General features: G+C 44.1%; 1 protein-coding gene across 3 annotated transcripts in view; it reads left to right on the top strand.

Moving 5' to 3' along the window:
• The first annotated feature begins 887 nt into the window (after positions 1-887).
• BTBD9 (BTB domain containing 9) overlaps positions 888-21,615 on the top strand; it is a 448,341-nt gene continuing 427,613 nt past the window's right edge. Inside the window, exon 1 of one of the 3 annotated variants that reach the window (XM_066240592.1) lies at positions 888-1,040. The gene's annotated coding sequence lies outside the window, so the exon portion shown is untranslated. Of the gene's footprint in view, positions 1,041-1,181; positions 1,275-21,615 lie in introns of those variants that run through there. The other 2 variants (XM_066240405.1, XM_066240497.1) reach the window with 2 other exon arrangements.

The following is a 21,615-nucleotide window of genomic DNA, read 5'->3' as shown; positions in this document are numbered from 1 at the left end:
TCTGGTTATGCTCTCCTCACTTCTTATCTGGAGTAAGCAATGGCCTCAAAACTAAGCTTCCTGCCTCCAGCCCTGCTCTTCCTGTCCATTTTCATTTCCATACCTTTATTCATGAAGCTTCCTTTGCCTGGAATTATGTCCTTTCGGTAAGTCTCCAAACACTCACACTCTGGTTCCCCAGTTTGCCCAAGCCTTGAGCATGACTATCCAACACTGGGCAGGATTCCACTTGACCTGACTCCAAAGTCCACGCTCTTAACTGCTCTCTCGCTCGAACGCCTTCTCTTATAATAAAGCTTTACAAAGCACCTTTGAATGCATTCTTCCCTTTTAGCCTCACAACTCTCCAATGTAGGCTGAATGGGTTACTGTTATCCCTATTTACGGAAAGAGGAAACAGAGTCAGGGGAATTCAAGGTCTGTAAATCACCCGCCCCCCTCCCCGCTCTGAGTTAACGAGTGTCCCTCAGCAGTCTTCCACATTAAGCGCGCACTCAGCCATTTTGGGCTTTACTCCTTTGAGAACCTTCCCGCACTTCGCAGAAGTCGCCTATGGGGTCCACGCCAGTCTGGACGAGGCCATTAGCTCTCGCCAGCAAGGGCGCAGGGTAAACTCGCGGCGGCAATAAAACTGGACCTTTCCATCGCAGTGACGAATACGGTGACGCCATACAGTGACGTGTGATGACGTGACTCACCCGGAGCCAGGTGTCAATAGGGCAGCCACACTCTGGGACGCCCTGGCTGCGGAGAGCAGAAGGGTCGGGAGAGTGGAGGAAAGCCGCAAAATCCACCCGAGGTGACCTGGGGGCAATCAAATCTCGGATCCCGCCCATCCGCCGCCGATCGGTTGCTAAGTGACGCCAGCGCGCCGGAGCGCGTGCGCGGGCACGGCGGTGTGCGTGAGAGCGAGCGAGCGCCGCGGCGGCGAGGACGGCGGCGACGGCTGCGGCCAAGGGGGTAGTGGCTACGAGGGGTTTGAAGAGCAGGCCGAGGAGGCTTCTGAGCCCGCAGCTAGGTCGCAGAGGAACATCGCCGGGGTGAGTAGCCGGGGCTTCTCTGGGGAGGTGGGGCCTGGTCGCACCTGCTGCGCGGGTCCGGGCGCGGGGACGCGCGCCCTCCCCCGCCACTCCCGTGCGCGCGCACCACTCCACGCCCCCCGCTGCTTTCTCCCGGAACGGGGGCTGACGAGGGTCAGTTTCGGTACGCCCGCGCTCTGGGAGGCGGCCGCGAGGGGCTGGCGGAAACTGTAGTTCTGAAAGGTGCAGTGAGAAGTAGGTACCCGGGGGCGTTGGGGGGGCTCTTCCTGTCGCCCAGATTGAGTTGGATCAGAAGCCCGGGTTCCCAGAGCAGCCTCTTTTCCTGCGAGGAGACGAGGTTGCCCGAGACCGAGGGGAGCTGGGACCGGGGACGCTGGCGTTGGGGTTCGGAAAGTTGGGCACTGCTGGGCCTTCAGCGCCCCTGCCCTGGCGGGGCTGGGTGGGGGGAGCCGGCGGTTAAGTGGAGAATTGTGAATCAGTGCCTGCGTGCGGCGTCGGACACACCCACGACCTGGGGAGGGCGATCTGTCAGTAGCGATAGGGGCTGCCAGCCTGTTGCCTAGTTTCCAACTTAACATGTCTGTGCACGTGCTTGATGCACTCGCCAACTGTCTGCTCTGGGCATTTTATCACATAGTTGCTGCCGATTTTGAGGCCAAGGGGGCGGATATATCTATCTTCAGTCCTTCCTCATAGACTCAAATCAGCTGTTTTGTTTCCCGGAATGGAGGCCCCTGTTTTGTTTTCCTTAAAAGTAGTACAGGCTTGCTATTTACTAGGTAAAAGTAACAGGCTCTGTTCAACACCTGGGCTGGAAAGTGCCCACGGACGACAATCCTGAGGGTAAGGGTGCAGCAAACCATCAGGCTGGGGTTCCCAGAGCGCCGGACTTCTCAAGGTCCCTATGGACTGTTGTCACCATCCCCGGGACAAAGGAGAACTGGAGGTAGAGAGAAGTCTGTCTCTTCGGACTGTTGATTAAGGCAATGCCTAGCACCGGTAGAAAAACAGACTGTACTAAAATTTAATCATGATTTGTGCAAGAAAACTATTTCTAACTTTTCATTCAGCTCTAAAATTCGTTGTTTCAGTTTCATAACTGAGGATCTGTAAAGTATGTTGCCCGAATACTCAAAATTCAAGGTCTCTTGCTCTCTGGAATGTAGCTCTTAGGACAGGAGTTGCGTTATGTCATGGCTGTATCTTCAGTACCAAAAGAGAAGGTAACCAAGAGATACTTGTTTTATATCACACTGTAGAAGGGGTGTATAGCAAACGTTTACTATAGTTCAGTCCTTCAAGTAGTTAATACATGTGCCCCTCTGCCCAGTATTATGCGACACGGAGGAGATTGTGGGATTTCAAATGACATAGAAGACCTGGCTTTTTATTTTCTTTAAGAGCGGACAGCCTAACTAGGAAAATAAAGCATATGTATAAAGGTGGTTTATGAAACCAGATGGGGTGGTTTGTAAACAACTGCTTTGTGCGCTGCTATACTTTCTTCCTTTTTAAGTGAGAAGAGGGGAGATAGTGAGACAGACTCCCACAAGCACCTCGGCTGGGAATCTGGCCACCACCGTCTAAGGCGGATGCTCGAATCAACCCATCTATCCTCAATGCCAGGGGCCACGCTGAAATCAATCTGAGCCACTGACTGCGGGAGGGGAAGAGAGAGAAAAGGAGGAGAGGGAGGAGAAGAGAAGCAGATGGTCACTTTTCTTGTATGTCCTGACTGGGAATCGATCCAGGCCCACGCTCTATCCACTGAGTGAACGGTCCAGGGCCATGAGCTGCTATACTTAAAGTGTAGAAATTTAGAAAAGGTAACACTTATGGTGGGCTGAGTTCGTGAACACTTTGGAAGAGGTAAAATTTGAGATGATCTTTCAAAGAAGTGTAACATTTGAATTAGAGAAGATGTGGGAGACAGGCTGTAAGCTGGCAAAGTCCTTATAGCCTAAGGCTTAGTTTAAGACTAAGCCTTTCCCACCCTTCAAATACTAAGATCTTCTCAACACTAAGCTTTTCCCCACACCCTTGACTGTTGCATGATGTGGGGTGGTGCACTCTTATGAGGAATCCCATTTATGCGTCAGATAAGTGGTTTTGTATCAGAGACTTCCTTATTTGTATACTGGCTTAAAGACTTTAATTTCCTACACTATATAATAAAGCAGACTGGGGCTCTCGGTCTCTGGCAAGCAGAAGGCATTGCAGAGGCCTCCCAAGCCCATCCTGTTTCTCTTTAAGCCAATTTTCTAAATTCCGTGCCATCCCCACTCAGGATCTGGAATTATTAGCTGCGCAGGTTCACGGCAGGAAGAGATAAGAAATCAGGTATTGAGAAAATAGTGTGAATTTGGTTGTTGGGGGATATATTGAGGAGACACTTGGGTGAGTGGACAGAAGGTCTCTGATAGGGGAATATTGGAGAGAGAAGGTTTAGTAGTGTGGGAAGGGAAAGTGTTAAGGCTCAGGCGGGCTTATCAGCATTCCACTGATAGAAGGTAGAGTCTGCTTGCTGGGTGGGTGGGGGGTTATGCTGCTCAGAGTAGAGTCTTAAACAAGAATAAGTGTTATCCTTACTTAAAAGGAAAAGCTATTCTAGTTGACAGCATCAGGTTGTTGTTTACTTCTGATATCCATCACCTACTTAAATAAATGCTTCACTAATGTGTATCTTATGTGTGAAGTCATCAGAACATGTCCCCATTTCTAAAATCTACCTGATGTGCTTGGGCCATTCCATTGAAAATTTACTGAAATGATGTACCCAGAGCAATTATCCAGCCACTCTCAGTGACACAGTTTTGCTTGGGATTATCTCTTATTGTGGCCTGTGAGGTTTGCAGTTACTGCTGATCCTGCAAAAATATATATACAAATAACATTAGCTGGGAAAGGAAAGCAGTTGAAACGAATACTCAAAAATATTGACAGAAAGATTTGAGGAAATTAAAGATGTTGCTGGTAAATATTGAATATTTGGTCTTCACAAGATCTTTTGTTGCTATGTGAAAATTATTTTGAATGGTGTGTAAAGCTGAAATTGAATTGTTAACCGAAGTTGTGTAAAGTTGCAACAGTAAATGTTGCATTATTTAACAACTCAGCAAATATTCATTGGGTGCTGGCTGTGGCTGAGCAGTGTGTTGGGTGCTGGGAAGACAAAGAATAAGACAGAATACTCCTGAGATACTAAACACTTGTCCAAGGAGACAAACCACTAACCATGTTATGGTATGGTGAGGTAATCACTCTTGGAATGAATAAAATGCTAAGGGAGTAGATCACTCCGGCAGGGGAACTACTGATAGAGTCAGGGAAGGCTTTAAAGAGAAGAGGAACTAACTTAGCCCTGAAGGTTGAGTAGAATTTAGCCACATGTAAAAGGGGATACAAGCATTCCAGGCAGAGGGGAGAGCATAAACCAGTTGCCGAAGACTAAAATTGAGTAAGGTTTTGGAAAATCTTGAGTTGTTCCTTGTAGGCTTGTTGTACAGCAGGAGAGATGAGACGGGAAAGGTTTGGTTGGAGCCAAATTATGGGGTTTTTTTTTCATTCCCTTTTTTTTAATTGAATTTATTGGGGTGACATTGCTTAATAAAATTACATAGGTTTTGGGTGTACAGCTCTATAACACATCATCTGTCTCTTGTATTGTGTGTTCACAGCCCCAAGTCAACGTTTTATCTCCTCTTGACCCTCTTCTGTCTGCCCCCCTGCTTCCTGTTGTTTGTGACTGAGGTCTTTTTCTTCTTAATCCCTTCACTTTTCTCACCCAGCCCCCAAGCCCTTCCTCTCTGACAGCTGTCATTCTGGTCTCTCTATAAGTCTGCTTCTCTTTTATTTGTGAGTTTATTTTGTTCATTAGATTGCTCAAAGAAGTGAAATCCTATGGTACTTGTCTTTCTCTGACTGGCTTATTTCACTTAGCGTGATATGCTCCAAGTGCATCCATGCTGTTGCAGAAGGTCAGATTTCCTTCTTTTTTATGGCTGAGTGGTAGTCTTTTGTGTAAACGTAGCACAGCTTTCTTGTCCAGCCATCTCCTGATGGGCACTGGGGCTGCTCTCAATCTTGGTATTGTAAATAAGGCTGCAGTGAGCATAGGGGTGCACATATTCTTTTGAATTAGTGTTTGGGGTTCTTTGGATATATTCCCAGCAGTGGAATCAGTGGGTCATAAGGCAGTTCTATTTTTAATTTTTTTTTTTGAGGTAACTGCATACTGCTTTCCATAGTGGCTGTACCAACCTGCATTTCCTCCAAGAGTACTTCAGGGTTCCCTTTCCTTCACATCCTAGCCAACGCTTGTTTGTTGATTTATTGATGGTAGCCATTCTAACAGATGTGAGTCGATATCTCGTGGGTTTTTTTTTTTTTAAGATTTTATTTATTCATTATAGAGAGGAGAGATAGAGAGAGAAAGAGAGAGAGAGAAGGGGGGGAGGAGTAGGAAGCATCAACTCCCATATGTGCCTTGACCAGGTAAGCCCAGGGTTTTGAACTGGCAACCTCAGCGTTTCCAGGTTGACGCTCTATCCACTGCACCATCACAGGTCAGGCAGATATCTCGTGGTTTTAATTTGCATTTCTCTGATGATTAGTAACTGAGCATCTTTTCATAATACTATTGGCCATCTGTATGTCCTTTTCTCCAAAGAAGTGTCTATTGAGGTCCTTTGCTCATTTTTAAACTGGATTGTTTGATTTTTTTGATGTTGAGTTGTATATAAGTTCTTTATAATCTTTGGGTATTAACTGCTTTTGAGATATATCATTAGTGAATATGTTCTCCCATGCAGTGGGTTGGTTTTCTGTCATGTGCAAAAACTTTTTAGTTTGATGTAGTTCCATTTGTTTATTGCACTTTTGTTTCCTTCGCCTGAGGAGGTATATCAGAAAAAATATTGCTACACGGAATGTCCTAGATTTTACTGCCTCTCTTTTCTTCCAGGATTTTTATGGTTTTGAGTCTAACATTTAAGTCTTTAATCCATTTTGAATTTATTCTTGTGTGTGGTGTAAGAAGGCGGTGTAGTTTCATTTTTTTGCACATATCTGTTCAATATTTACAAGACTGTCTTTACCCCATGGTATGTTCTTGCCTTTTTAATCAAATATTAATTGACCATAAAGTTGTGGGTTTATTTCTGGGCTCTCTAATCTGTTCCATTGATCTATATATCTGTTTTTATGCCAGTACCATGCTGTTTTGATTACTATTATATCTGTTTTTATGCCAGTACCATGCTGTTTTGATTACTATGGCTTTGTGGTATAGTTTGATATCCCATAGCATGATTCTTCCAACTTTGTTTTTCCCCCCAAGATTGCTGTGGTTATTTGGGGTCTTTTGTGGTTCCATATAAATTTTTGGAATATTCTAGTTTTGTGAAATACGCCATTGTTATCTTGATAGGAATAATGTTAAAATCTGTAGATTGCTTTGGGCAGTATGCACATTTTAATGATGTTAATTCTAACTGTCCATGACCATGGTATATGCTTCCACGTATTTGTGCTTCTCCAATTTCTTTCTTTAGTGTCTTAAAATTAAAAAAAAATTTTCTTAAGTGAGAAGTGGGGAGGCAGAGAAACAGACTCCCACATGCACCCAACTGGGATTCACTAGCAATCTCCCCTACCATGATGATGCTCTTTCCACCTGGGGCCATTGGTCCGTTGGTCAGCAACCAAGCTATTTTAGTGCTTGAGTCGAGGCCATGGAGCCATCCTTAGCACCCGGGGCCAGCTTATTCCAACTGAGCCATGGCAGCGAGAGGAGAAGAGAAAGCTAGAGAGAGAGAGAGAGAGAGAGAGAGAGAGAAAGAGAAGGGGAGAGGGAGAGGAGGAAAAGCAGGTGGTTGCTTCTCCTGTGTGCCCTGATTGGGAATTGAACCTGGGACTTTTATATGCCAAGCTGACACTCTACTACTGAGCCAATTGGCCAGGGCCATCTTATAATTTTTTCAGTACAGGTCTTTACATCCTTGGTTAAATTTATCCTAGGTATTTTATTTTTATTTTTTTGATGCAGTTGTGAATGGGATTGTTTTCTTAGTGTGCCTTTCTGATAGTTCATTATTGGTGTATAGAAATGCAACTGACTTCTAGATATTTACTTTGTATTTAGCTATTTGACTAAATCGGTTTATTTGTGGATTTTTTTTGGTTCTCTTTCTCTTTAGTATCATATCATCTGCAAATAATAACAGTTTTACTTCTTCCTTTACAATTTGGATTTTTAAAAAAATTTCTTCTTTTTGTCTGATTGCTGTGGCTAGGACTTCCAGTACTATGTTGAATAAGAGTGATGAAAGTGGACATCCCTGTCTTGTTCCTGTCTTAAGGGAAATGCTTGTAGTTTTTGCTCATTGAGCATGATAATGGCTGTGGATTTGTCATGTATGTCCTGTATTATGTTGAGGTATGCTTCCTATATTCCCACTGTAGTGAGAGTTTTTAACATAGATGGGTGCTGGATTTTCTCAGATGCTTTTTCTGCACCTATTGAAATCATACGATTTTTATTCTCTATTTTTGTTTATGTGGTTTCACATTCATTGAAATGTGGATAATGTACTAGCCTTGCATTCTATTCCATTTTAAAACGCTTGGACTTCTCCCTTTCACCCTCACATCCCTGTTGGCAGTGTAGCTCCTCGGAAGGTAAACAAATCTTACCAGTAAGTTAGCTGGTAGTTCATATGCAGATCGCATTAGAGTGGAGACCAGTAGGATATAGGTGAGAGATGCTGGAGCCTGAAGAGGGACCTTGGGAGTGAATGGATGGTAGCAGAAATTTAGAGATTGCAATCTCTAAAGGTATGACCATCCAGAAGTGAGAGTGAGAAGTCAGAGAAGACTTGTCTCGTTTGAGTAACCGGTGATTACGATGACATTCAATTGGGACACACAGGAGGAGGAACAGACTTGCAGTGGAGAGAAGAAATGATGGCATGTTGATTTTAAGGTTCCTGCTTGGAGTTTAATGAGACCCACTACCTGATTGGAAATTCTACTCCAGATACAGTTTAGGAATAATTGTAATGTAAGTGAGGGCCTCTGAGGCGGTAGAAGGAGTACCTTTGGGGTTAGGGCTGTGGACTTGGGAGCCAGGAAAACCCAAGGTCAGATCTTTGTTATGCTACTTACTTGGTTGGATTGGGTGACCCTGGCCAAGTTACTTAACATCTCTAAGCCTAGATTTCTTCTGAAATGTGGGGGCTAATATACTTGAGAATTGTTGTGGAGAGTAAGGTAGCATGTGCACAATGATTAGCACAATGCCTCGCTCATAAATGCTTAATAAATGACAGCTGTTGCTAGTAGTAGGCGTAATAGTTACAGTCGAAGAGGAGAGTGAGAACTGAGAAGGACAAAGGATGGAACTTTTGGGAATTAACATGTAAACCAAACTTAGAGTGGTTCTGGAGCATGCCTCGGAAATACCCAAAGGGCTTCTTGTGCTTGGCCTCTTGTTCCCTAGCATATATTCTTTCTGCTAACACTCCTGACGTATTTACTATGTGTCAGATGCTGTGCCCAGGGCTTGGCACAAAGAAATGGTTGTCGCTCTGGGCATCTAGCTCTAGCTTTTGTTAGGGGGTGCGATACTGTCCGCATGAGTGTGCGCACTCATTGTTGGGGAGATCTGAGATCTGATGCCTGAGTTTAAGAATATATTGAAGGGCTGACCAGATGGTGGCGCAATGGATAGAGCGTGGGACTAGGTTGCAGATGACCCAGGTTCGAAACCCTAAGGTCTCCAGCTTGAGCGTGGGCTCACCAGCTGGAGCGCAGGGTTGCTGTCTTGAGCGTGGGATCATAGACATGACCCCATGGTTGCTGGCTTGAAGCCCAAGATCTCTCGCTGGCTTGAGCACAAGGTTGCTGCTGGCTTGAGCAAGGGGTTACTTGCTCTGCTGTAGCCCCCCCCCCCCCCGTGAAGGCACATAAGAGAAAGCAATTGATGAACAGCTAAGGTGCCCCAGTGAAGAATTGATGCTTCTCATCTCTCTTTCTTCCTGTCTGTCCCTTTCTCTAACTCCCTGTCTCTGTCAAAAAAATATATATATAAAATATATATAGATGTGTGTGTGCATATATATATATATATGGATATGTACAGATACCAAAGACTTGAAGTTAAATTCATTCAGCCTTATGTATGCAAGGAGCAATGAAAAAATACAGAGATAGACAACATTTTTTAAGAAATCAAAGAATGTGTACTTTGGTAGAGGAGTTAAAAACGTATTTACAGTATGATATAGAATGTAAGTGTTATGTAAATTTGATCACAGACTAGGTTCCCCGATGCTTGTGAGTGCCTGTGTGTTCAGTTTTGACTTTATCTCATAAGTTCCTATAATGTTCCAGGAATTAAACATGTCATAAATCCACATTAATCTCCTAGGCAGCCTTTTGCACTCGCTGTATAATACAAAAAAATATCCTGGCAGTCTGGGCCCTTATTTTCTTGATTTGGGAAATGTGCTTATGATACACGTAAGCAGAAAGGTCATTAACAACTGTCTGCTGTTTATCGAGTAGATACATTATGATAGGCCTTTTCTATATGTCACTTAACCCTTCTAATAGCAACCTTGTAAATTGGATATGATCCCCATTTTACTAACGAGGAGACTCAGAACGGGGAGAACAGATGGCCAGCGAGGTGGGTCAGGACTTCAGCTGCAGCTTAGCGCCTGGTCTCATCTTGGGGCCTGGGCATGCAGTGCCCTGCAGAAGAACTCAGGGAATTCTTGTTTCTGCTGACTTGGGAAAAGTTACTGGAGGAAGTTAAAATGTTAATAAAATGGATCGAAGACAATTTGATAATATTGTCAGGGATAGCAGAGAAATGGAGGAGGATGTTAAAAGGGCCTGATGCTGTTTGTCCTGTGAAGACATGTTGTATATGACCCAACCTATTAAAATTGGCTGGTGAGAGAGTTTGCATAAAGGTTACGATTTCACACTTCTCTAAGTGTAGATGCAAAATATTCTAGAGGAGGAACTGTGTTTTTCCAAGCTAATAACATGATAGTAAATTCAGAACTCTTCTTTAATCACTTACTGAAAAATACCTTGCTCCTCGCCCCAAACAACGTGTGCTTGAGTTCCCAGCTAACCCCCTGTCCTTCCACAGTACTTCTGACCTGCGGTTGGGAGCCTGTGGATGCGAGGACTGACTGGAATGATTGGTGTGCACTGGGCTATGCCAGGGACTCAAGCACCCGAGGGTTTTGGTGTCCACAGGGGTCCTGGAGCTAATCCCCCATGGATACCAAGGGACTGCAGTTAAGTTGTGGGGAAGTCAGAAGTTGTATGTGGACTTTCAACAGCATAGAGAGAGGCCCCTAACCTCTGTGTCATTCAAGGGCCAACTGTAATTACCTTGGTAAAGCATCGTCTTTTTCACAATAAATGTTTCTATATGATTATAATTATACAAATAGATAAATATTAAATCCTGTATTAGTTATCATTACTATGTAACAAATTACTGTACAGTTTAGCAGCTTAAAGCAACAAACACCTCTTATTGAACCATTTGGGTGGGTCAGGAGTTCAGTTGCAGCTTAGCTGGGTGGTCCGGCTCAGCTTTCTGATAACCAGCGCTGCAGCGTCATCTGAAGGCCTGTCTGGGGCCGGAGGATCTGCTTCTAAGGTGGTGTCCTCCGTGGCTGTGGGCATGAGGTCTTAGGTCTTTGCCAGTGCTGTGAGTGTCCTCACAACATGTCAGCTGGCTTTATCAGAGCAAGGGTTGCAAGAGAGGAAACCGCATGCCTCATGTGTCCTATCGTGAGTACACACACTGCCACTTCTGCTATATTGTTATGAATGAGTCACTGAGGCCCCCCCACTCTCAATGGAAGGCAACTAGGCTCCACCTTTTTTGCACGGAGATGGGTTTTGTCAAAGAATTTGTAGATATATTTTTAAAAAATCATAAATCCTTTGTCATATGAAACTATATCCTTAGATGAAATTGGTTCTCTGTTGCAGCACATGTTGTAATTTTTCTGACTATGTATTCACTGTATTTTCTGGAAATGCTCTGAAGAAAAGGTAGTGGTTTCTAAATCTGAAAGCAAGTTTTTATAAGTTACAGATTTGTTGGTGATTTCTTGAAATTTTGCATCTATTCCATTAGCTTTAGTTCTAATACAGCTAGAGTGCTTTCAATTCTATCTTATTTCTTGTGTTTATTCTGGTATAATTTTATTTACACTTATTTAATAGTTTCCATAATTAGTCTTAAATAGAGCCAAACATTTCTAGGTAAATTAATTTACCTTCCAAACTTTTAGAAGAGAAGTACTTGCTTAACCATTGTCTGAAAGCATGCGTTTCAGCTTCCATGTAGCACAATGACCTTGGGTTACATGGCTTAAATGAGTTTGTTAACTTAGGTTAAAGACCTTTGGAACTTGACTGGTGGTGGTGCAGTGAATAAAAAACTTCAAGCTGGGATGCTGAGGTCCCAGCTTCAAAACCCTAAGGTCATGGCTTCAGTGTGGAATCATTGACATGATTCCAGAGTCGCTGTCTTGAGCCTAGAGGTCACTGGCTTGAAGTCCACAGTCTCTGGCTTGAAGCCCATAGTCACTAGCTTGAGCCCAAGGTCACTCACTAGCTTAACTGAGGAGTCACTGGCTCAGCTGGAGCCCCGCGGTCAAGGCACATATGAGAAGCAATCAGTGAACATCTAAGGGGCCGTAACTACAAGTTGATGCTTCTCATCTCTCTCCCTTCCTGTCTGTCTGTCTTTGTCTCTCTAGTTAAGAAACAGAACAAAACAAAAAGTTCGTTGTGTGCTTTAGAAACTCTTCTTGAGTGAGGTCCTAAAGTAGATCCATTTTATTCTAAATCTCATTTTTAGAGAGTGTGTATGGAACACAGTTGGTTTTGTCTGGGAAACTTTTCAGAATACATCACAGTTAGGTTTATATTTCAGCACTTTATTTCTTTAAATGCTAACCAGATCTTGACTTCACCGTCCTCCCACAAGTATCAATTACCTGCTCACTTTTTCCTTCTAACTTTTAGTTTTAACCTAATTTTAAATAGAAAAGAATTATCTCACATAACCATCACCATGCCCCCCAAATGTTAGCACCGGACCATATTTGTTTTTCCCATTTCTATTTCTCTTTATACACACACACACACACACACACACACACACACACGCTATTCAGGAATAAGTTGCAGATATAGTGCTCTTTTATCCCAGTCCTTTGGGGTGCATTTCCTAAACAAGCATGTTTTCACTAACCACCTCGTAATCCTCAAAATCAGGAACTTAGCATCAATGCAATACTATTATGTAATCTACTGGCCTTGTCCCTATTGGCTTATGCATGAATGTCCTTTATAGAAACAACGAAAACCCAACACCCTAAAACAAAATAAAAACCCGTTTACACAGTATGTCTTCAGTTGGTTTTCGTTTGCTCTACTTTATCTTAAACAGTTCCGCAATCCTTGTCTGTGAGATGTTGACAGTTTTTAAGAGGATAGTCCAGTGCTTTGTTTTTTTAAATAGAATGGCCCTCACTTGAGGTTTGTCTGGTGTTTCCTGATGATTAGATCCATGTTAATGCATTCTGGTGGAATACCACAAATGCAGTGTGGTTTTCTCAGCATGTCAGTTTAGGAGGGCAGTGATGTTAATTTAAGATTATTCAGTTAAGATGGATTCTGCCTGGTTTCTTCGTGGTAAAGTTACAGTTTTCCTTAGTAAGTGATGTGCCTTTTGGGGAAATCACTTCGAGACTGTATAAATAGCCTGTTGTTACTCCTTAAACTTTCAGCCAAGAGTTTTAGGGTCTATTGAAGATTCTTGCCTCAATCAGTTTTACCAAATGTGCCCTGGCCGGGTAGCTCAGTTGGTTACAGTGTTGTCCCGATACATCAGGTTGTGGTTTTGATCCCCAGGGCACACACAAAAATTAACCAATGAATGCATAAATAAGTGGAGCCACAAGTGGATGTTTCTCTCTCTTTCTCTAAATCAACTTAAAAATTTTGCCAAATGAATATTTTCTAATTCTGTCATTCGTTCTACATTTATTAGTTTACTTCCCCCATTAAGTAATTAATATCACTATGAACTCACAGATTCTTATGTTATCCAGTGGGTTATAAATCTTTACAAATAATTTTATAAGTATTTATTTCCTTTACTCAAATTGTTTCATACTCAACCAGTGAAACCCTTTCAGCTGACTGATGTCTTTCTGATGTTTCCCCATTATTCCTTATTTTCTGGTACAATGAGATAGTTCAGGTTCATCCTGTTTTTTCCCTGCCCCTTTCCTGGAATCAGCTCCAGAGAACCCTTAGTGGGAAACTGTACTGAGAAATGGAAGTCTCAGTGCTGGGTGTGCTCCCGGCTTTAGGGATGTATCATTGCTTCTGGGCCCTCTCAGCAAACATAGGTGTGTGTATGTGTGTGTATTTGTGCCCCGTCGATGTCTATGTGTATCTCCATCTGTGTTACACTTGTGAACTTGCACTGATGCTTCCAGTTCCATTTCTACACCACAAGGTTTATTATGTCTATTCCCCTTTTTATATATATATTTTTTAGTTTAGAAATTAAATTTGCTGGGGTGATTGATCAATAAGAGTACATAGGTGTCAGGTGAACATCTCGGTAGCGTTTGAACTGTTGATTGTGTCGTGTGCCCATCTCCCAAAGTCAGATCATTATCCCTCACTGTGTATTTGTCCCTCTTTGCTACCCTCCCCTGCACCCCTCCCGGGGCCTTTCCTGTCTATAGTTCTCTTGCCCCTTTATTGACCCCGGATTCACTTGCTTGTATGCTCCTAATGTGCCCAGAAAGTAGGTTTGAAGTGGCACACTTACGCCTCTGTGAAAATGAAACCCACTAACTAGAGTTCAGTATTTGCTTAGCGTAAAAAAATTAGCCTGAAGGAATATAGTACAAAATACTTTGTTCAAAAGTTACATGAGTTATGTAACCCCTTCAGTGTGGTTTTGTGATTCATTTGAAATACAGTTCAGTTCATCTGGTTCTTTATTTCATGTTACTCTCTCATGTTATTCCATCTTTCATTTTTTCCCCCCTGAGAGTGAGAGAGAGAGAGAGAGAGAGAGAGAGGCAGGAAGGGAGATGAGAAGCATCAACTCATAGTTGTGGCGCTTTAGTTGTTCATTGATTGCTTCTCCTACGTGCCTTGTGTGGAGAGGCGTAAGCCGAGCCAGTGACCCTTTGGTTAAACCAACGACCTCGGGGTTTCAAACTTGGGTCCTTAGCATTGGAGGTCAACACTCTATCCACTGTGCCACCGCTGGTCAGGTGTTACCCCATCTTTGTTGATTTTATTTACGGTCATTTTTTGGATGTATGGAATATGAACATGTTGCAGATGTTAGAAAGGCATTCTCAGAGAGTGTCACCCTCATTCCTTTTGTTCTTTCTACCCTGTTTCTACCCCCCCAGTAGATCATCCATTCACTATCTTTGCTTTATCTTTTCCATGTTTCTTTTTGCACAAATAACCGGATATGTGTTTATTTTCATTTTTTTACACAAAAAGTGCTATGGATGTTCTTTTGCATTTTGCTTTTTATACTTATCAATATATCCTGGAAGCCACCCTCCTCGGTTCATAATCTTTCTTGTGTTTTTTGACAGCTGCAGAGAATTCCAGTGCGAGGAGGTCGCCTGCTTGCTTCCACGTCCTGACAGCGCTTCCAGGCGCTTCCTCCCGTTCCCATCTGCCTTCTTCCCTCTGCCTTCCCCGTTTAGGGTAGGTTCCTTGCTAGGCTTCCTGGTTCCGGCTCTCCCAGACATAGATGAATTTACCAGGTGGCACTTACATCTTCCTCCTGCTCAGTTCATCACTGATGATGGCGCAGCGTGGAGCTCAGCTGGAAAACCGCGTGTCCCGACCTCTTCTCTTGCCCCCCCCCCCATGTTCTGTCTGCCCACCTTCCCTCAGCTCCGTTTTCTCCTCCCCATCCCTGCTGCTCTTACCTGCATCGAAATCCTCCTCGTTTCTGGCCTGCATTATTGCTTTAGGATTCTTAGCAGGGCTTTTAGGACAGTATTGGAATCACCTGGGATTTGTCCTAGATGGAAATTCTCAACCTCCTGAATTAGAAACTCTGTGTTCTGACCATGCCCTCTGGGTAGTTCTGATACATCTAGAGTTTGAGAATCACGGACATATAATGTTATAGAAGGAGCTTTTAGAGAAATAAATACCAAGGTGGAGAAAGAAGGGAGCAAGCTGTGAGAAGCAGGAGGAATGTGACCAAGCTGACCCAGGTGCAGGGTGCCTCAGAAGAGGTGGAGAGACATCTGTTTCTCTCTGATTGACGGTTCTTGTCCTGTAGGCACGCGGTCCGTGGCCCGGGGTCCCGGAACACACTGGTATTCCCTCCTTCCTGGGATCCAGCTTGCACAGAGAATGTCGGTACATTATTAGACTTTTGTTTGTTGTCCAGCATAATAAGCATATACAGAAGTACACGGAATACACGTGTTCAGCTTAATGAATTATTTTAAAGTAACATCCAGTTTATTGCCACTCAGAGGCTCCTGGAAGCCCGACTGGGGCCCCCTCCCAATCCCAGCTGCTCTCCTGAAAGTACTGCCGGCTTCTGTCACTTGTTTGTTTGTTTCAAAAGAGAGTTTTATCCCCTGAGTGTACACTTTAAACACTTAGAGGTTACTTTGCCCATTTTTGGACTTTATATATAGTCATACCCTCTTTTTATTGCACTTACTTAATTGGGCTTCACAGATGTTGTATTTTTTTTACAAATTGAAGGCAAGAGCCCGCACCAGCAAAAAGCTTATGCCTGGCTTTATTGCAGTGGTCTGGAACCCGTAATAGCTCTGAGGTGTGCCTATAAATAAAATCATACGTGTATAGGCCCTGGCCGGTTGGCTCAGTGGTAGAGCGTCGGCCTGGTGTGTGGAAGTCCCGGGTTTGATTCCCGGCCAGGGCACACAGGAGAAGCGCCCATCTGCTTCTCCACCCCCCCCCCCCCCGTCCTTCTTCTCTGTCTCTCTCTTCCCCTCCCGCAGCGAGGCTCCATTGGAGCAAAGATGGCCCAGGCGCTGGGAATGGCTCCTTGGCCTCTGCCCCAGGCGCTAGAGTGGCTCTGGTCACAACAGAGCGATGCCCCGGAAGGGCAGAGCATCGCCCCCTGGTGGGCAGAGCGTCGCCCCCTGGTGGGCGTGCCAGGTGGATCCCGGTCGGGCGCATGTGGGAGTCTGTCTGTCTCTCCCCGTTTCCAGCTTCAGAAAAATCCAAAAAAAAAAAAAAAAAAAAAATCATACATGTATATTCTCAGTATTTGACTTCTTTAGCTTAGTATTAAGTTGGTAATATTGCACACAGCTGATTTTGTTCCTTTTCTCTGCTGTGTGGTATTCTGTTGCATGACCACATGATTTATTCACCCTTTCTGTTCCTAATAGGCACTTGGGTTCTTTCTAGGGTCTTTTGTGTTTTAGCTATGACATTCTTGCTCATGTTTTATGAATACTTCTTACCTCAGGGTATGATAGAGTGGAATTGCTCAGTCCTATGACGTGCACATCTTCAACTTCGGTAGACATCATCAAACTTTTATAAAGTGGCTAAATAAATTAAATATTTCTCATTTTTTGGTGTATGACAGAGAGAGTAAACAGAGAGAGGAACAGACAGGCAGGAAGAGAGAAGGAGGAGAAGCATCAATTCTTCGTTGTGGCATCTTAGTTCATTGGCTGCATTCTCAATGTGCCTTGATTTGAGGGGGGAGCTACAGCAGAGCAAGTAACTCCTTGCTCAAGCTAGTGACCTTGGGCTCAAGCTAGTGACCTTGGGCTCAAGCCAGCGACCCTTGGGCTCAAGCCAGTGACCATGGGGTCATGTCTATGATCCCATGCTCAAGTTGGACACCTCGGGGCCTCTAACCTGGGTCCTCTATGTTTCAGTTTGATGCTCTGTCCACTGCGCCACCACTGGGTTGGGCTATTTTTGAGCCTTTATATTAACACTGGAGATCTATAGGCCTGCTCATACTCATACTGTAGTTTCAGTACCGTGCCCAGTCCTTGAGATAGAAGGCAGCTTAATTAAGAAATCCCCTGTAACATCAGCTCATTACCTTCTTTAAAAAATCACTTTTTAAGGAGGTAATATATGGACATGGTACCAAATTCACAAGTACAGAGAGATACACAGTGGAGAGCAGTCTCCCATTCATCCTTACCTCACAGACACCCATTTCCTCCTCCCGGAAGCAGCCCTCCTTACCGTTGATTCATTAATTCAACAAATTTTTATTGCATGCCACTTAAATGCCAGGCACTGTTCCAGCATTTGGGATAGAGGGGTGAGCAACAGTAAGCAAAGATCTGCTCCCATTCATGGAAACTTCCATTCTACTAGGGGTTATTAAAAGTAATAAAGATGTTTTTCCCAGAAATGCTCTGTGTGTATGGCACAGTCTTATGTTTACTCTTACCTAAATGCCACCCCCGCAGCACTGTCCTGCAGCTGGCTTTTTCCTCAGTACACCTTGGAGGCTCTTCCACATCCGTACGTGAAAGGCTGATTCCCTTGACCAGCTGCGTAATATCCTCGTCCGGGTGTGGCCATGAAAAGCTGTGAAAGGCTGTGTAGTGGGCACAGAAGGTTCTGACTGTCCCATCTAGTGTGCTGTTCAAGTTAGCTGTACTTTCAGTTGTCTTTGAGTTACTCTGTAACTCCCTAAAATGTAGGACACTGATAGTAATGCAGATGATCCCTGTCCATGGAAACACGAGTGGATTTCATCCAGCGGAGTGCTCCTAATGTCATCTCGGGGATAGTGGCCAGTTCGCATCTATTTGTAAAGAAGTTGTAGGATCCCGATAACCATAGATATGTAGATATATTCTCTGACATTTCCCTTGAACTGATTATAATACCTTACTGATGTTTCATTAATGAATGGCTTGAGTAAAATCTTTGACAGGTTTTACAGTATTTCTGTGTGTCATGATTTTTCTTAAAAAAAAAAAAAAAGGACCTTGTAACAAATAATAAGTCCCTTGTGATGGCCAATTCATTTCTTTATAAAGCAGCTGATACCGGTGTTAATTACCCGGAAACCTGTGCTGTTGTGTGGTAGTACTATGGCATTCTTTACCAAGGAACTGAATGAATGAGACAGTTCTGATCATTTTTCCATCAGCCATTATGATGTAGGCCCTGCCCTCGAGGAGTTTATAGTCTAGTGGAGTACAAGTGGCATCAGAGGAAGAGTAGCAGGGACGCCGAGTAACCTGTTGGAGCATGAAGTTGAGGGTCCCCAAGGGTGAGAAAGAACTGCACTGATCTGCTGTCCTCACAGACTCCCGGTCGGTGCCAGCTGTGCAGAACTGCACAGCTCTCTCCTTGGGATGCTGGTGCCACTGTTCTTGGTTTTGTTGTTTTTTAATTTGTATTTTTGGCAAGAAAGAGGTGGCAGGGGAGAGAGAGCAACAGACAGGGAGAGAGATGAGAAGCATCAACTCATAGTTGCGGCACCTTAGTTGTTCATTGATTGCTCCCTCATATGTGCCTTGACCAGGGGGCTCCAGGCTAGCCAGTGACCCCTTGCTCAAGCCAGCGACCTTGGGCTTCAAGTCAGTGACCATGGGAGTCATGTCTGTGATCCCACGCTCAAGCCAGCGACCCCAGGGTTTCGAACCTGGGTCCTCAGCACTCCAGGCTGATGCCTGTTCACTGTGCCACCGCCAGGTCAGGCCGCTGTTCTTGTTTTTAATGCTGGCTGTGGAACTAGTCAGGTCTGGGAGATCCAGATGGAAACCCATTGCTCCAGTTAGCAGCAGAGTGGTCTTTTCTTACAGATGGTGGCATTCGCAAAGGAATCTAGTGGAGTCAAATAGTTGGTGTGGGAGTGGGGTTAGTGGTTATATTCAAAAGCCAGGACAGCCTGAACAGGCGGTGGCGCAGTGAATAGAGCATGGGCCTGGGACACTGATGACTATGAGTTTGGACCTCCATTTCCTCATCTGTAGCTGTGAAAAGCCATGGTTCTGATACTTAAGTCCTTCCCAGCTCTAGGGTTCTAGGAATCTGTGACTGTTTGCTAATAGTGTTGCTTTTTGGCCCTGAAAAAAAAAAGGGTATTCAGACCTCCCTCGCCCAGTGCATTAATAACTTAATAGTAACACTGTCAGGTTGTCCAGGCTAAATAATTTATTTTCCCTCACAAAGTGAGTACTCATTATGTATGTGGGCTTAGAGGCTTCTGTGAAATAAATCAAGTAAATAGGCTCAGCGACAGGCTTTCCATCAGTTGTTGCTAGCCCCGGGCACACGGGCAGATAGGCACCTGCAGGACTGTGTGATGATGTTAGTGTCTTATGGGTTAAGTGCTAAGTGTTTTTATTAATTTAAGAAGTACTTTGGCATGTGGCCTTTAAAAAATTACATTATTATATTATCATAAATCTTGATTAAGGCAACAAAACGTATTTACAATGGCCAGCTTCTCAGCTGGGGTGAAATATTTCATCGCGTGTATAATGAGCCACTAGATGATGGTGATTCTCTGTTCACATCTGAAAAATGCGAGCTGGGAAATGAAACAGAGGCTTTAAAGGTCTGTTTAATTGTGAAAATTAATTTCAAGGAACAGTATGATGTGTCCAGTGAGTACTAAATAATTGAGCAGGAGGAGGGAAAAGGGGAATTATGAGGCTTTCAAACCTTCTTAAGTCCATTTTGGAAAAGGTTAGGATAGAAAAATAATCCCAATGTGAGTTTCAAAGACATGCTTTACAACAATGATATACAAAGAAACAAAATTAGCAAGAACTAGGTTAATACTATCAATAGATCAGATATTCTCCCAATTTGGAGCCAACACTGTCCTGGCAAGCAGAGGTTCTCAGTGAATGGAATCTCCCCCCAGAGGGCATTTTGAAAATTTACAGGAGAGGGGTGGGGGGAAGGGAGTAACTAGGGACAAATATATGGTGACGGAAAATGATCTAGGTGATGGGTAGAAAACAGAATCAACAGTTCAAATGCTATAGAGACATTCACCTGAAATCTGTGTACTCTTACTGGTCAGTGTCACCCCTTTACATGTAATTTTTTAAAAAAAATTATAAAAAGAAGAAAATTTATAGGAGCATTTTTGTTTTCTAATGTGGTTGACATATATATTATTATTATTATTTTCTTTTTATTTCTCCCTTATAGCATATCTATATATATATATTTTAAATTTTTTATTTTTTTCATGACAGAGAGAGGGACAGACAGACAGGAAGGGAGAGAGATGAGAAGCATCAATTCTTTGTTGCGGCTTCTTTTTTATTTTTATTTTTATTTTTTTGTATTTTTCTGAAGCTGGAAACGGGGAGAGACAGTCAGACAGACTCCCGCATGCGCCCGACCAGGATCCACCCGGCACGCCCACCAGGGGCGACACTCTGCCCCTCTGGGGCGTCGCTCTGCCGAGACCAGAGCCACTCTAGCGCCTGGGGCAGAGGCCACAGAGCCATCCCCAGCGCCCGGGCCATCTTTGCTCCAATGGAGCCTTGGCTGCGGGAGGGGAAGAGAGAGACAGAGAGGAAGGAGGGGGGGTGGAGAAGCAAATGGGAATCGAACCCGGGTCCCCTGCATGCCAGGCCGACGCTCTACCGCTAAGCCAACCGGCCAGGGCCTGTTGCGGCTTCTTAATTGTTCATCGCTTGTGTTCTATGTACCTTGACCTGGGGCTACAGCAGAGCGAGTGACCCCTTGCTCAAGCCAGCGACCTTTGGGCTTCAAGCCAGTGACCTTTGGGCTCAAGCCAGCGACCATCAGGTCATGTCTATGATCCCACACTCAAGCCAGCAACCCCGCGTTCAAGCCAGATGAGCCTGCGCTCAAACCTGCAACCTCAGGGTTTTGAACCTGGGTCCTTGGTATCCCAGTCCGACGCTCTATCCACGGCGCCACAACCTGGTCAGGCTTCAAAATATATGTTTAAAATGCTTTGTAGATTCTAAATCTATGAATTTTATTTCAGACTAGTGTGGGGGCTAATAAGATATTTGTTATGAAAAGTGGCCTTTGGGTATGATAGGGTTGATGACTGTGATATTAGTTTCCTATTAATGTGGAACAATTTACCACAAACTTACAGCTTAAAACAGTAGCCATGTATTATCTCACAGTCTCTGTAGGTAATGGTATATCTGTATAGTTTGCTGGGTGGCTCCCCAGGCTGAAATCAGGTGTCTGCAGGGGCTGTAATCTGATCTGAGACTCAGAGCCCTCCACCAAGTTCATTGGTGATTGGCAGAATTTTATTCCTTGTGATGATATGACTGAGGTCCTTCTTGCTGGCTGTCGGGAGTCATGCTTAGCTCCTAGAGGCCACTTTCAGATCGTAAGCACTTGGCCCTCTCACAACATGGTAACTTACTCAAAGCCAGTAGAAAAATCTTCCTTAGATAATTGGCCTACTCACGAGTGACTATCTCATACTCATAGTACTGCCCACACGGAAGGGGACGGGATTATACAGGACATGTATTCC

Source organism: Saccopteryx bilineata, chromosome 1 (assembly GCF_036850765.1).
Source record: "Saccopteryx bilineata isolate mSacBil1 chromosome 1, mSacBil1_pri_phased_curated, whole genome shotgun sequence".
Classification (NCBI taxonomy): Eukaryota; Metazoa; Chordata; class Mammalia; order Chiroptera; family Emballonuridae; genus Saccopteryx; species Saccopteryx bilineata.
Note: the sequence above shows the minus strand (reverse complement) of the source record. Positions and strands in the feature narration are given on the sequence as shown.